Here is a 15,737-nt window from a genome sequence, read left to right as displayed (position 1 = left end):
CCCCCCCCCCGGCAGAACCCCGCGCACACCCGGGCCGCCCTCCCTCGGCGGGGGCCCCCGGCCCCAAGCAGCCGCCCACGCCCTTGACGTCTCTTCCGACGACCTTCCCTGGGCCTCTCCTGAGGATGGGGTGGTCCCATGCGTGCTCATTTGCGGCTGGCTTCTCCTACTTAGCGTAACGCTTTTGGGGGCCGCGTGCCGTAGCGTTGAGCCGGCCTGGGGCCCTGCCTCCCTTCGAGGGGGTGGCTTTGGTTCAGAAGTGCTCTGCGGGGGTTCGGATGAATTGCCAAGGCTTGTGCAGGCATATGGTGGGAATGCTGCCGCACCCACCCCCCACCGCGAGTTTGGCTCGGTGTTGCCAGTTTGTTTTCCCTGGGTCAAGCTTACTTAATTAGGATTCCCCCCCCCCAGATTTAGTACCATGGAATCATGGGGAGTTACTAAAGACGCTGACTCTGTTTACTGCCTGGCTTGGCTTCGGATCCAGGCCCTCTCCCTTGCTATAGGGGTGAGACTTTGGGCCGCCCCTCAACCTTCCTGTGTCTGTTTGCAGGAGGTGATCTTCCCAGAGTGGAGTTACCGCGCAGAAAGCCTTAGCGCGTTGGTGCGTACTCCAGGTACAAAGGTTAGCTGTTATGAACTTTTAGGGGTCCTTTCTTGGGACAGCGGCCGTGATGGGTCAAGAAGTGGATGCTACCGCAACCCTTGAGCTAGGGCTTCAAGTTCATTGAGAAACTTGTTTTTTTTTTTATGACTGAGACCATTTTGTGGCTCATAATTATTATCTCCCTGGGAATTGGTAGGAAGTTTATAACCATCTCCCCCCAACCACCAGTATTATTTTGATAGTTTGGGTACTTTATATTTTCTCAGGAAATTGTGCACTTCCTTAATGTTTGTAGATTTATTAGGTTCAAAATAAATGGTTTGGTGTTAAGAGTGTAGTCTCTGAAGGCAGAAACAAGGCTTAGAGGCCTGAGCTCTTACCAACTTTGGTGACTTGAGCAATGTGCTTGACCTCCTCAAGGCTCCAATTTCATGCTCGGAATTGGACAACAATAGCACCCTACCTTCTCTTGTTGTCAAGAGGATTAAATGGAAATCTTTGACTTAACACAGCACCTGGCAGCATGAAGTTCCATCACTCTCAGCTGTTGTTATTTTCATTATGCAGAATTCTTTCCGATTAAAACAGCTTAGGGATTGTAAACCTCTGTGAACTAGTTAATTAAAAGGAGCTGGGAAGCCCTCCGCTGTTTTCTAGGCCTTGGAACACATTACGGGAACAGAGAAATTGCTTGTTCCTTGAAAGTTGGAAGGAAGTTTCCATTCCTACTCCAGTCACCCTTCAAAGTCATGCTATTTCTTCCTTTGGGGAGGTACTTTTTATATTCTCCCCTTCCATTTTGCTAAGAGTTTTAAATTTAATACTAGGGAACGGGGGTCAGTAAACCGTTTCTGTAAAGGGCCAAATAGTAAATATTTTAGGCTTTGTGGGGTATATGATGTTTGTTGAAATTACTCAACTCAGCCACTGTAGTATGAAAGCAGCCACAGATAGTAAACGTGGGTGTGGCTATGTCCGATAAGACTTTATTTATATCAATAGACATTGAAATTTGAATTTCATGTAATTTTTGTGTGTCAAGAAATACTATTAATTTGATTATTTTTTCGGCCATTTAACCACTTTTTAATTCAGCGTGTTGTATGACATGGGGCTGGATTTGGCCTGCAGGGTGTAGTTTGCTGACCCCACCATAGGATTTCACGGCATAGTGACTAGTGGTGTGATCTGGAGTCAGAAAGTGCCGGTTCTGATACGTATTCATTGTATGCGTTTGGGTAAGTTACCCAGTACTCTGAGCGTCATATTCTTTCTTGCAGATAGGCTTTATACCAACATACCTCTCTCTTTGGGCTGTTAGATTGAGATAATGTATATGAAAGGTCTTGCCTAGTGTTGGGAGTCTAGTGAATCACATTTTAGTTATCTCACATTTCTGAAAGTTAGTTGAATAGAATTAAGTGTTAGAGGTTGACACTAGATGACTTGGGTTTAAATCCTGGCCACTTACTAGCCATGTGACTCTGGGCTGGTCACTCAACCACTCTCCCTCCTTTTCCTCGTCCCTAAAATAGAAATTATAACTGTACCCACTTCAGACAGTTGTCTTAACGATTAAATAAGCCGGGGCGCCTGGGTGGCTCAGTCGCTAAGCGTCTGCCTTCTGCTCAGGTCATGATCCCAGGGTCTTGGGATCGAGCCCCACATCAGGCTCCCAGCTCCACAGGAAGCCTGCTTCTCCCTCTCCCATTCCCCCTGCTTGTGTTCCCTCTCTCGCTGTGTCTCTCCCTGTCACATAAATAAATAAAAATCTTAAAAAAAAAAAGATTAAATAAGCTAACACTTTATAAAGTGCTTAGAAAAATCCCTGGCGCATATAAATTCTCAATTAGCATTAGCTATTATTATTTCTTTTTTGGGGGGAGGGTCCCCCCCTTTTTAAGATTATTTATTTATTTATTTATTTGACGGAGAGATATAGCGAGAGAGGGAACACAAGCAGGTGGAGTGGGAGAGGGAGCTGAGCAGGGAGCCCGATGCAGAGCTCAATCCCAGGACCCCGGGGATCATGACCTGAGCCGAAGGCAGACGCTTAACGACTGAGTCACCCAGGCGCCCCTAGCTATTATTATTTCACAATATGATATATTTGGGATTGAAAACCCCTGTGTTGTGTTAAAATATAAGATTTTTGATTTCACTAAAGTACGGTTTATAAAGCAGAGGAATTATTTGTTCCTCGAAAGTGTGAAGAAAGTTGCCAGAAAAAGACAAGGGCTAGAGAAGTATTTCAAGAAAGTACTCCCCTGACATTTGTCAAGTTTTTTATTATCTGCCTTCCTTTCAAGAATGATATATTTCATTATGGCTTTCAAATTTAATACCCTAGACATGTACCCAGTGGTGGTTGAGAGCTCAGGCGTCTCACAGATTTGGGTTTGATTCCTGACTCTACCATCTACTAGCATATACCTGGGTTGAGATAACTAACCTCTTAAGGCTTGCCTCTGATCTATAAAACTTGGATAATAATAGTATCTGCTTTACAGAGTTGTGATGCGGATTGACCATCATAATGCACTTAAAGGCTTGGTGCCAGGCTTTGCCCATTGTAAGAATTTAATAAATGATAGCTACTACTTTTATTATCCTCCAGGGCACTCTTAAAGTAAGACCCATTTGAGATTGAAAACCATTTGCTAGGTTCTTAAATGGGCAGCCTTCCCTCTTATTCTAGGTTTGGAATGCCTAGTACTACATAGGAAGTGTTCTTAGGAGATTGCCTTCATGAACCCATTAGCCACCAGTTTATTTTTTTTTCTTAACAAAGGGGGCCATTTCTTCAAGATTTTCATTGTATTTGCATAGGATTGTATTGGGAGGTAGTAAGCAGTGTAGACAAAAAGACCCAGGTTTGAATTCTGGCTTTCTCAACCAATTAGATTATGACTTTGAGGAGATGACATCCTCTCTGAGCTGCAGATTTCTCATCTATAAAAAAAATATGTTCGTTCTAGTTTCATTATGATTATTGGGAGAATTCACCCAGATATATATGTTTGCCAGTAACGTTATCTAGATCTAATTACTCATTTAAAGTGTACAAATCAATAGTGTTTAATATAGTCACAGAATTGTGCAACCATCACCACAAGCAATTTTACAATGTTTGCATTACCCTGAAGGGAAATCCTCACTCTCCATTCCTCTCTTCCTTGGCCCTAGGCAACCATTAATCTACTTTCTATTTCTACAGATGTGCCTGTTCTGGACAGTTCATATGAATGGAAGCAAGCTATTCCTTTGCTAAGCATAATGTTTTCAAAATTGATCCATGTTGTGGCATGTATCAGAACTTCATTCTTTTTTACCCCCCAATACTCTTGTTGTATAGATAAGCCACAGTTTATTTATCCATTCATCAGCTGATGGGCATTTGGGTTGTTTCTACTTTTTAGCTATTCTGAAAATGCTGTTGTGAACATTCATGTATAAGTTTTCATGTGGACATACGTCTTCATTTCATCTAGAAATGGAATTGCTGGGTCCTGTGGTAACTGTTTTAACCTTTTAGGGAACTGTCAAAACTGTTTTCCAAGTGGAACCGAGATCGTTTTTAAAGCACTTAACCCAGTGCCTGCCACAGAGCAAGTGTCTTAACAAGACAGCTATTCTGGTGACATATTTTCATTGTGAGAAAAATGTGTCGCTTCTCGGCCCTTTGGCTAAGATCAAGTGCATTGTGAGAAAAATGTTCTTGAAAGCCACTCTCCTAATTTAGTTAAATGAATTGGCAAGCCTTCTGCCTTTTTTAATGCCCTGTAACAATTTGTGCAGACCAAGAATAATTACTTTCTTGGGCATTTGAAAGACACTTCCAGTCAAAGTGAGATTTCAAGTAATTTCTGCTTCCCTAGAAAATGATGCATTTCTTTAAGGTTTTCCGGTGTGTTAGCATAGAATTACGTAGCATAGTGGTTGAAGAGTCTGACCTCTGGAGTCATTTACAAGGTATGCAAGTTTGAGTGAGACTCTGTGAGGTTCAGTTTCCTTTTATGTAAAACAGATGAGGACACCTGTCTCACCTATTTTAAGGACGAGCTGCAGAACATGTAATGCTTGATGCAGTATGTAGCATACAAGAAGTGCTAATAAATATTAGTTTTTAATCTCATAGAACTTATGCAGTTGAAAATCCCTGTGCTAGTTTATTAAAATGTATTGGAGAGCATCTTAACACAGGAATTCTTTGTAAGATTTTTCCCAATTTTTTTTCCTATCCTTTTGGTAGTCAGTTTGGGTCATTTTTATTTTCCTTGAAAATGTTCCTTTTCATTAAATTTTTATATGTATCAGTTTAAAGTCTTATTTAATATTAATGTGTTTGCTTTAACTTTTAATAAGTAATATATTTGTGTGATTCAAAATTCAAAAAGGAGAAAAGGGTATATAGTGAAAGTTTCCTTCCCACATGCAATCTCCAGTCACCAGTTTCTATCCCTGTAGATAGCCAGTGTCACTGGTTTTCTGAATAGTCTTTCCAAAGTTATTCCATGTGTATAGTAGCAAATATAGATATATGTTTCCCTTTTAATTTAACAAGTGAAGTGTTCAACTCCTTGGCTTTTCACTTAACAATGTATCTTGGACATCGTTCCATAAGATATTTCTCCTTTGGGCATTTTATATGTAATATAATATGGGCTTTCCTATTACATAGAGAATTTGTAAAATCTGTATCTCTCCAGCTGTTTTCCTGCTTTCTAAGTCATTTTCTACTTTTATCTCAATGATTGTCTTTTTCTTTCTTTTTTTTTTAAAGATTTCATTTATTAATTTGACAGAGAGAGAGAGAGCCAGAGAGCACAAGGGGGTGGGGGTGGCAGAGGGAGAAGGAGAAGCAGGCTGCCCGCCGAGCAGGGAGCCTGATGCGGGGCTCAATCCCAGGACCCGGGGATCGTGACCTGAGCCGGAGGCAGACGCTTAACCAACTGAGCCACACAGGCGTCCTGATTGTCTTTTTCTTGTTCTCTTTAGGTGTATCTTGTGATGGGTCTTTAGCAAAACCAACCAGTCCTGCTTAGCCTGATGACCTGCACTGTGGAAGCCATATCACTTCTCCATATCATTTTAGTCACATCTGAGGCATTGACATGTGAGTATGTGTGGAGATCATGCCATTCTTCAGGAGACTTGGGTGAGATTTGAGTGTTGGTTGCCCCTAGGAGGAATTCCTGTAGTGTGCTGGAGATTGTGGTTGCCAGGGACCTCCAGTCCTTAAATGGCCTACAGGACCTTGTAAGGTCTGACTTCTCTCTCTAGCATGTGTCTTATGCCAGTCTGTATTCTAGTTCTATAGCTCTCCATACTCCTCTCAACCTTCGAACCTTTGTACACACTGTTAATTAGGCATAGGCTGTCTTTTCTCAGCACCTGGTCCAGGTCAGACTCTCTCATTGTACGTGTGTATCTTTATCACATTTACTGCTTGTCACTCACATTGTGTGGTTATTTGATTGTCTGGCTTCATCCATGGACCATATGTCCCATGAAGGCAGAGACTGTGTTTCCTTGGTCGTTGTATCCCAAGTGTTTGGATGTTGTTGATATGCCATACCTGTTTATTGAATGATTGAATAAATAAGCATCTAGAATTTTGCCAGTTCAGGATTAGAGCTTTCTGGCTGATAAACCAATTTGAGAAAAAAGTATGTGAATAACCTCATGCTTTCTAAATAAGTATTTTGATTAGCATGCAAAAACTTGACTTCTGAATGATTTTGCTTCCCGTGAGAGAAGGTTCCCAGTGCCCTCTTGGATGGGAACACGTGAGCAGAACGTTGGGTAGGCAGGTGAGCCTTCTTGGCATACAGGAACTTTGGTAGTTCTGAACCTTAGCACTGTCTACCAGACTTGACATATTTTCCTTTTATAACCTCTGATTTCTGACAGGGTTGCCCTTTGTTTAGGTTTAATCTTATATGTAATTACTTGAGGGAGCTGTTATTTTAATATTTGAATCTAGAGGCAGTTTTTGTGAAAGAGTTGTTTGCCTTGAACATAAATGTTTCGTTTTCAGTTGTCCTGACCTCCTTTGAGAGGGTTAAAAAATAAAAGTTTACCCTTAAGGAAAACTGGTTAGATTTGCATTACTGAGGAATTTTATACAAATTTGTATACTAAGATATTTACCCATTCAGCACTGAATGTATACATGAGAGTCCTAAATACTGAAGAACCGACTTCTTTCTTTATTTTGTGAAGTAGTGTTTATTTTAACCTGGCTATTCGTGTAACAACCTAGCTCTGTGCGGAGGACTTGCGGAGCTAGAGCTCCAGCAGAGACCTCTTGAGAATCCCTACTTAACCTCTCCACTTGATAGGAGTATAAGCATTTCAAATGTAATATGCCCAAAAGAGAGCTCTTGATTTTAGGCTCTTCCCTAAACATGTAATTCAGAGACTCACTAAATTACACTTCCATTTACCAAGTTGCCCAAATGTGAAACGTAGGAATCATTTCTGATACCTTTTTCCTTGCCACTGGCACACAGATTATCAGCAAGATCTCTCTCTTCTTTTCCAGTCTTATTTTTTGTCAGGACATCTCCAAAATACATTGTATTTGTCCACCTCTCCCTGTCTCCACTACCACCATATTCAGAGCACCGTCATCTTTTGCCTAGACAGCTACCTCCTCTCTTCCCCATTTCTCGTTCTCCATACAGCAACATGGATCCTCTTACGGTGGATTAAGTCAGGCCTTATGTATAAGTCTTGAATCCTAATTTAGGATTAAATTCAAGATCATCTTGGTCTACAGTTCTAAAGAGCTGGCTCTCGCAGACCTATACAACCTCATCTTATGCCCCCACCCATTCTAATGTCTTTCTGTTGTTTTCCTTTATGTCTTTGTGTATTGCTATTTTGTCTGTTTAGAATGTCATTTCCCTTGCTTTTCTGGCTGGCTCTTTCCTGTAATTTATTCTTTGCTTTTCTTCCTCAGAGAAGCCTTCCCTGACTACTCTGTAACCGCCATACAAACACACCCCTGCTCATTTCCACATCCTGGTTTTTTTTTTTTCTTCAAACCCCTCACCACAATTTAAAGGTTTATTTTGCCAACTTATTTACTGTATGTATCTTCCTAGCTAGACAGAAGCTTGAAGACATACTTATCAAATGAATGAGGGCAGGGGTCATTTCAGTGGCACTCACAGTGAACCATGAACCTAGCCTTAGCATTGGCCCTTATATGTAGTATGCACTCAAATATTTGTTGAAAGAATGGATGAATGAGTATTTACTGAGAGACTTCCATGTATTTAAGATCTGTATAAGCCATGGGATCATAACACCCAGTTAGTCCAATCTATTTATTGCAGACCAGAGGTTCTCAAAATTGTTGGTCTTAACACCCATTTACACGCTTGAAAATGATTGAGGATTCCAAAGAATTCTGTTTATGTGGGTTGTACCTGTCACTATGTATAGGTTTAGAAATTAAAACAGAAAAATTATAAATGTATATTAATTCATTTAAAAATAACAGTAGTAAATCCATTACATGTTAATATAAGCAACATTTTTTTTTTTTTTTACTGAAAATGTCTTAATTCCCAAAACAAAAGATTACTGAGGAGAGCAGCATTGTTTAATATCTTTGCAAATCTCTTTAACATCTGGCTTAAATGAAAATAGCTAAATCCTCATCTGCTTCAGCATTCCGTCTGTCAGCCTCAGGAGAACTCCGCTATACACTTGGGAAAGAAATGAGATTACTGCTGTAGATAATTTAGAAGATACTATTTTTGAGATGGGGCTGGGAGTTTTTGCATTCACACTTCAACTTCTTTTTAATATGAACTTGCAATGATAGAGATATTTATGACATCTTTGTGGATCAAAAACTGAACAGAAAGACACAAGGATATGTGGGGTTCAAAGACAAAAACCTGTAGGATTTTCACTCTTAAAATAGGCAGAGGAAGTTAACAGCTTGACTGCTGTGGAGTAATGAGGTCCAGGAGCACCTGATGCCTATTGAGGTCCCAGGTTCATTGTGTCATACAGGCTGGGGTGGAGTTGTCCTGACAAAAAATGAGACTGGAAAAAACTAGTGATGGTTACTCAGGGCTTCAGCTTCTATGGTGAGTGGTAGCAGTAGGGAAAAACACGACCATGTAGAGAGGACCCAACCTAAGCTTAAATCTTGTTCAGTGAATAATATATTCTCTTATCACATGGCACAAAGTCCCTAGTTGACAATATAAAACTTGTCTCGGGACTAAGTTTCTCACAGGCAGGTAGAGAGAACCGCCCCCCCCTCCAAAAGAAGTTGGATGTGGAGGGAAGAGAAGTTCTGAGAGGAGGGGGAAGAGATAACCCATAGAAGAAACACTTAGAAACTAAAATTGGAAAGCACTGAGTTAAACTTAGGAAAACCTGTAATAAGCAAGACAGTAAAATCAACTAGAACATGAATTCACTCCTGACAAAATGCAATTCAAATCAAATAGTTTTGGTGTGACTTTAAGATTCTTAAAAGATAAAGAATAGTATTCATAAAATATTCATCCATTTGAGAAAGGTGGTTATAAAGAAGTATCAATTAAAAATCTTAGATGTAAAAAAAATATAGCCATTGTAAAACACATCTAGGGAAACCCTATATTGGATGCAGTTAAAAAGAGGAATTAGGTGCCTGGCTGGCTCAGTCTGTAGAGCATGCCAGTTCTTGATCTTAGGGTCATGAGTTCAAGTCCCACATTGGGCATAGAGTTGACTTAATTAAAAAATGTGTGTGTGTGTGTGTGTGTGTGTGTGTGTGTGTGTCTTAAAAAAAAAAAGGAATTAGCAACCCAGAAAATAATATAAAAAATAGAGAACATAAATGGAGGATAGATGAAGAAGGGCCAGTATACGCCAGTTGGTTGAGAAGAAGAGAATAGAATTGGAGTGGCAGAAAAGCTATTCTGACCAAGACATACTGGCATGAATTCTCCACAAGGGAAGAAAGACCTTCATCAAGCACACAAGTCCTGAGCAGGATAAACAAAAATAAATCCATACATACCATCTATTCTAAAAGCTCCAGGAGGACATTAGATTGATAGCAGACCTTCTCCTCAGCAGTGTCTGAAGACAATGGAATAATATCTTCAAAATAAGGAGAGAAGATAAGGGTCACCTTAGAATTCCATACTTAGATAAACTGTCATTTAGAAATATCTTCTAAAGCCATTTTTAGAAAGCTAAATAGACCACCTTATACACTAACTAAAAGACTTATTTAAGGATTTATTTCAATGAGAAAACAAAAAGATGAATCTAGAGAGGAGTGAAATTTAAGAAACAATGAATTAATAAATTATTAAAATATCAATAAATATAAAATCAATCATTGAATATAAAAACATTTTGGTTTGTTTAAAAAATATAGCTAAAATTCTAGACAATAACTAGAAAGGGGGAATAGGAAATTCAATAAATTGCTAAGGTATTCCAGGATATCCTTTATTATTTGTACTTAAATATATACTTGTGTACAAATTAGGAATTTAAGGTAGACAATAAAATAACTGAAATATAATTGAGAACTTCCATATTAGCAGAGGGAAAAAGGGGGGAGTAAAGAAAATTTGATCTACTCAGTAGAAAGTAAGAAAGGAAAAAATAAGCAAAGGAAAAGGCATATTCAACAAGCAAATATATCAGAAATTAAAAATGCAAACAGATTAACTCCTCTGTTAAGAATAAACTGCCAGAGTAATTTCTTTGATATCCAACTTAACAGAGGAAATCATGGACTTGTTTCTACCTAAACATACAGCCTTGAAACATAAAGCAAAAGGTAAAGGATTAACCAGGAGCAGTGGATTAAAACCGTAGGCATAATGGGTGATTTTATTATAACTACTTAGAACTGATACATTAAGCAGAGAGAAAGTAAGAATCCTGAAAATGTGAACACATAGTTAATAAGCTTGATCCTGTGAACACAAATAAAAACTGGTAGCTAACATTTACAGAATACTCATTCTTTTCTACTGCATTGAACAACTAAAAATTGATTATATCCTAAGATCACAAAGCAAGTTTTAACAGATATCAAATAATAACATATAGGCGATGTCATATTTGGCTATAATGCAGTTAAATTAGGAATCTGTAATCAAAAGACTTTTGCAGAACTTGGAAACCTAAAGGCATTCTTTAATGTCAGGAAGACGAAGCGTAATGGAAACGATATAACCCGGTACTGAACAGCAGTGAAATGCATGCAAAGCCGGTCAAGTGGTACTTGGAGGGAAAGTTTCAGCGTTAAGTGTATCTGTTAAAAATTAAGAAAGATTAAAAGTATATGAGTTAAATACGAAACTCAAGACCTAGGAAGAGAAACCCAAATAAGTAGGAGGTAGGAAATAATAAAATGAATAGAAATTAATTAAATGGAAAAGAGGAATATGGTTAAAGAACCAAAAGTCACTTTAAAAACTTTTACAAAATTGTCAAATCTTTAATAAAACTGATAACATCAGAATAGATTAAATGATACTAGTACTAGAAAAGGTGAATGCAGAAGAGGTTATAAATCAAAGAGAATACTGTGAATAGTTCTACACTAATAAATTTAAGTGAAATGGATGGTTTTCTTGTAAAATATAAACGACCAAAATGACTCAAGACAAAGCAGAAATATAACTCCCAAACTTATGAGGAAACAAAGTCCAAAATATTCCATGCAAGAAAACATCAGATCTAGATAATTTTATAGTGAGTTATACTAAGCTTTCAAAAAGCAGAGAAGCTTATTTTTTAAAGACTGTTGTGGAGAATATAAGCAGCAAGATAACAATACAAGTCATTTTATAAGGGTGGTAAAACCTTGATACTGAAACCAGGCAAAGATAGTATAATTAAGAACTTAGATGCAAAAAACAAATGTGAAATATAAGCTGGTAGTATCCAGCTGTATGTGTATATAAATCAGACTCTCGTAATCATGCTCAAGTAGGGTTTAGGAATGCAAACATGTTTCAACATCAGAAAATTAGCCTTAATTCTCCACATTAACAGATTATATAAAATAAAGTATAATCTTCCCAATAAATATAGAAAAGTCATTATATGAAATTAAAACTTATTTATGGTAAAGTTTTTAGAAAACTAGAGCTTAAGGGAATTTCCTTAAACCCCAATAACATGGCTCTACGAAAAAGCCTGTGAACATTTTTACTTGATGGTGAAAGGTAAGAAGTATCCCCACCTCAGAGGTCCTAGCCAATGTGTTATGATAATGGAATGAGTTATGAATATCAGAGTAAAAAATTGTCATTAATAAAAATACTGACATTACCAAAAAAACAGAATCTGTAGACAAACTAATAAGTATTAGAGCTAACAGGACTGGTAAGCAAATTCACTGGATAAGAAATCAAAAAAGCAATAGCAGATAATTCTTCTCAAAAACTCATAATCCAAGGCAAGTCATGAGAAAATATTAGATAAACTCATTGAGAGACGATCTATAAAATACCTAACTAATACCTCAAAACTGCCAAAGTCATGAAAAACAAGGGAGTACTGAGAGGCCGTCACAGCCCAGAGTTGCCTAAGGAGAAGTAACAATGTGTCCTGGATAGGATCCTGGAACAGAAGAAAGACATTTATAGGAAAACCAGTAAAATCCAAATAAAGTCTGTAGTTTAATTAATAGTTCTGTACTAATGTTAATTTTTTCATTTTCACACGTTCCAAGGTTATGTAAGATGTTAACATCAGGGGAAACTGGGTGAGGAATCTTTACCTTTGCAACTTTCCTATAAAACCTGAAATTATTAAAAAAAAAAAAAGCTATACCACATTGTAACCCCAAAATAACCGATTAGCTGAGTAATAGGGAAAAAGACCTCCTAAAATCAAATTGAAATTTCAACAGGATATATTTTTTTCAGGTTTTCTTTTTTTTAAGTAATATCTATACCCAACATGGGGCTCGAACTCACACCCTGAGTGATCAAGAATCACATGCTCCACTGACTGAGCCAGCTAGGCACCCTCACAATAGTGTATTTCATCAAACTTGACGAGCTAATTCTAAAAGTCATTTGAAGGTGGAGGGCTAAGAATAGTCAAAGACACTTTTGAAAAGCAAGGTAGGGCAGATGCCCTTTCAGATATCAAGATATTGAAAGCTATAATAATTACTATGATGTGTTAACATACAGAGATAGACAAATGGGCCAGACTAGAGAGTTTAGGAACAGGCCTACCCATCTACAGAAACATGTCAGGAGAAAAATTAGATCCCTATCACAAAACCTACAGAAAATTAAACATAAAAACTTCAGTTTATTAGAGTATCTTTATGACTTCAGTGTGGGGAGGGATTTCTTAAGGTATAAAAAGCAGAAATATGAAGGAAGAGATTGTTAAATTTTACAGCATCAGTATTTAACACTTCCATAGCAAGGGATGTTGATGCCTTTTCTTTTAACTTGTTTATGGTACATATTTATGTGTACCATATTTATATTTAAGTGCGACTGGGGTAAGAAATGGGAGGTAATTCAAGCTGGAACATGACATCTTATTCACCTTTAAAGATCACCCTGGATATTATGTAGAGAATATTGGGAGGGAAGAGTTTGGAGTGGAAGCAGGTGATCCAAGTGGATAGGCTAATGACCAGGGGAATTCATGGTAATTAGGATTGTCATGAAGAGGGAAAACATTGGATGGATTTGAGATGGCTTGGAAGTATGGTCAGCGGGATTTGCTGAATTAGATGGTGACATTAAGGAAAAAAGATTCAAGAACAACTGTGAGATTTTTGGCTACCACAACTGGTGCTGTTTATAGAAATATATAGAATTATAGAATGACGAAAAGGAAAATTAAATATTTGTTTTAAATGCTTTCAGTTCCTATTAGATATCCAGGTGGAGCAGTCAGCTGTTCAGCAGACAGATACAGGAGATTGAGCGTCTGTGGAAAGTTCTGTGGCAGGGGATTTAAATGTGGGAGCTGTTGGCATCTAGGTGATATTTAAACCATGCCACTAGCTGAAATTGCCGCCTAGGGAGTGGATGTTGATGGAGAAGTCTAATGACTGAGTTCTGACCTTTTATAGGTTGAACAGAGCAAAAGCCAGCTAAGGTGATGGAGAAGAGGCTGTTGAAAATCAGGGTGGTGCAGTGTCACCAAAAATAAGATTGTGTTTTTGTTTGTTATTGTTTCTTTTAATGAGGATGTTGAATGTTACTGAAAGATCAAGTGAGATTAAGATCAAGTTTCCTAGCTGCATAGGGAATTGCTCAGCAATTTCTTTGGTGTGGACGGGATGGAAGCTTGTATGGCATAGTAGAGGGAGAGAATGTGCAGTCAGGCCTTCGAGTTAGTGACAGAAGACCACTCAATCAAGAGAGCTTTTGGGGGAGTATGGGAGGAGGGAGTGCTGAGGAAAGGGGTAGTAGCTGGAGGAGCTCAGAGGGCATGTGGTATCTGAAGGAAATAAATGGTCCAGGACGCAGAGACACTTGTATTGCAGATAGAGGCCTTTGAAGAGAGAGAGGATGGGGTCCGTAAAATGTGTTAAATCACCTCCAAAACCTTAACCAGACATTAGTATCACCTTGGAAGCTCCAAAACAGCTACAGTGTTTAACAGCTCCCCAGGTGATCCTAATGGGTAACCAGATGTGAAAACCTCTGACCTAAGGGTAGTACCACATTCACTTGTAATGGTGCCACTAGAATTTCTGTAGAGGCTGCTCGGGAATATGTTTCAAAGGTGCATAGCAAACACTGTTTTCATTCAGTTTTTATGTTTACTGTGGCGTGGCTGTCTGTGGAGAGACTGTTGAAGACTTGGGGAGTTTAAAACATCCCCCATCCCAAGCCAGTAGCTTCTTAATGTAACAAAGCAACCACTGATTTCTATTTATACTTACTAAGTATAAATAGAAAATTTAATTTTGGGCATCATATTCTTTGTGCTTGTAGGTAACCTGCTTTTTATAATTAACTATCTTATGAATTTTTACCTTTAAAATTAAAATCCTACATTTTTATTGGCCACATAAAATTGCAATGTATGGATTTATCAGAATACAATTTAATTCTTCGGCAGAGTACACTTTTCTAATAAAAAATGATGCTCCATGAATATGCTTGCATATTAGCTTTCATACATCGTTGGTTTTCTTCTTTGCTTTAGTCTTTTGAGAGTAGAATAGTTGGATCAAAGGGTACATTAGTGAATTTCATATAATTCATTGATTTTATTGCCAGAAAAGAAATTCATATTTATATCAAGGATATTCAAACAGTATGGGTTGGAGAAGGGAAAAAAAAATCCTTCCTTCATCCTCCTCCCCTACGCGCTTCCATTCCTTTCCCTCCAGGTAACCAGTTAAGGATTTCTTGTATTCTTTTGTGCAAGTTTTATCTGTAGATGTGTTCATCCTTAACAAACAAACAAATGAAAGCACTTACCAGCTCATTCCTACAAACTTGAACAACTTATGCGTTTACCTAACTCTGGGAGTCCTTGGTCCTTCCTAGTCCCAGACAGCTGCCCCTCACTGTTGTCCCGAGCTACCGATCTGCTCCCTGGTGTCATCTGCGGGTCGGTGGTCTGCTGCCCAGCGCGGCAGGGGTCTGCGGAGCGGCTTGCAGAGCACTGCAGGGTGCTGCGGGGTCTGTGCCGGGCGCTGGCGGGGTCTTCGGGGGGTGGGGAGGGGTTCTGTTCGGGGATTTGTGCGGGTGCTGTGGGGTCTGCCTGGGGTCTGTACCGGGTACCAGCAGAGTCTGTGAGGGTCTCTGCAGGGATCTGTGCTGGGCGCTGGCGGGGTCCTCGGGGGTCTGTTCGGGGATCTGTGAAGGTCTGCCGGGTGCTGGTGGGGTCTGTAGGGGTCTCTGCAGGGACCTGTGCGGGGCATTGGCGGGGTCTGCGGGGATCTGTGCAGGTCTGTGCCGGGGGCTGGTGGGGTCTCTGCTGGGGATCTGTGCAGGTCTGTGTGGGGTGCTGGCGGGGTCTGCAGGGGTCTGTGCCAGGTGCTGGCGGGATCTGCGGGGGTCTCTGCAGGGTTCTGTGCAGGGCACTGGCGGGGTCTGCACGGATCTGTGCAGGTCTGTGCGGGGCGCTGGCGGGAGTCTCTGCGGGG

This window comes from Callorhinus ursinus, unplaced genomic scaffold, assembly GCF_003265705.2.
Source record: "Callorhinus ursinus isolate GAN/ISIS: 27379988/994484 unplaced genomic scaffold, GSC_fseal_2.0 scaffold100, whole genome shotgun sequence".
NCBI lineage: Eukaryota > Metazoa > Chordata > Mammalia > Carnivora > Otariidae > Callorhinus > Callorhinus ursinus.
Note: the sequence above shows the minus strand (reverse complement) of the source record.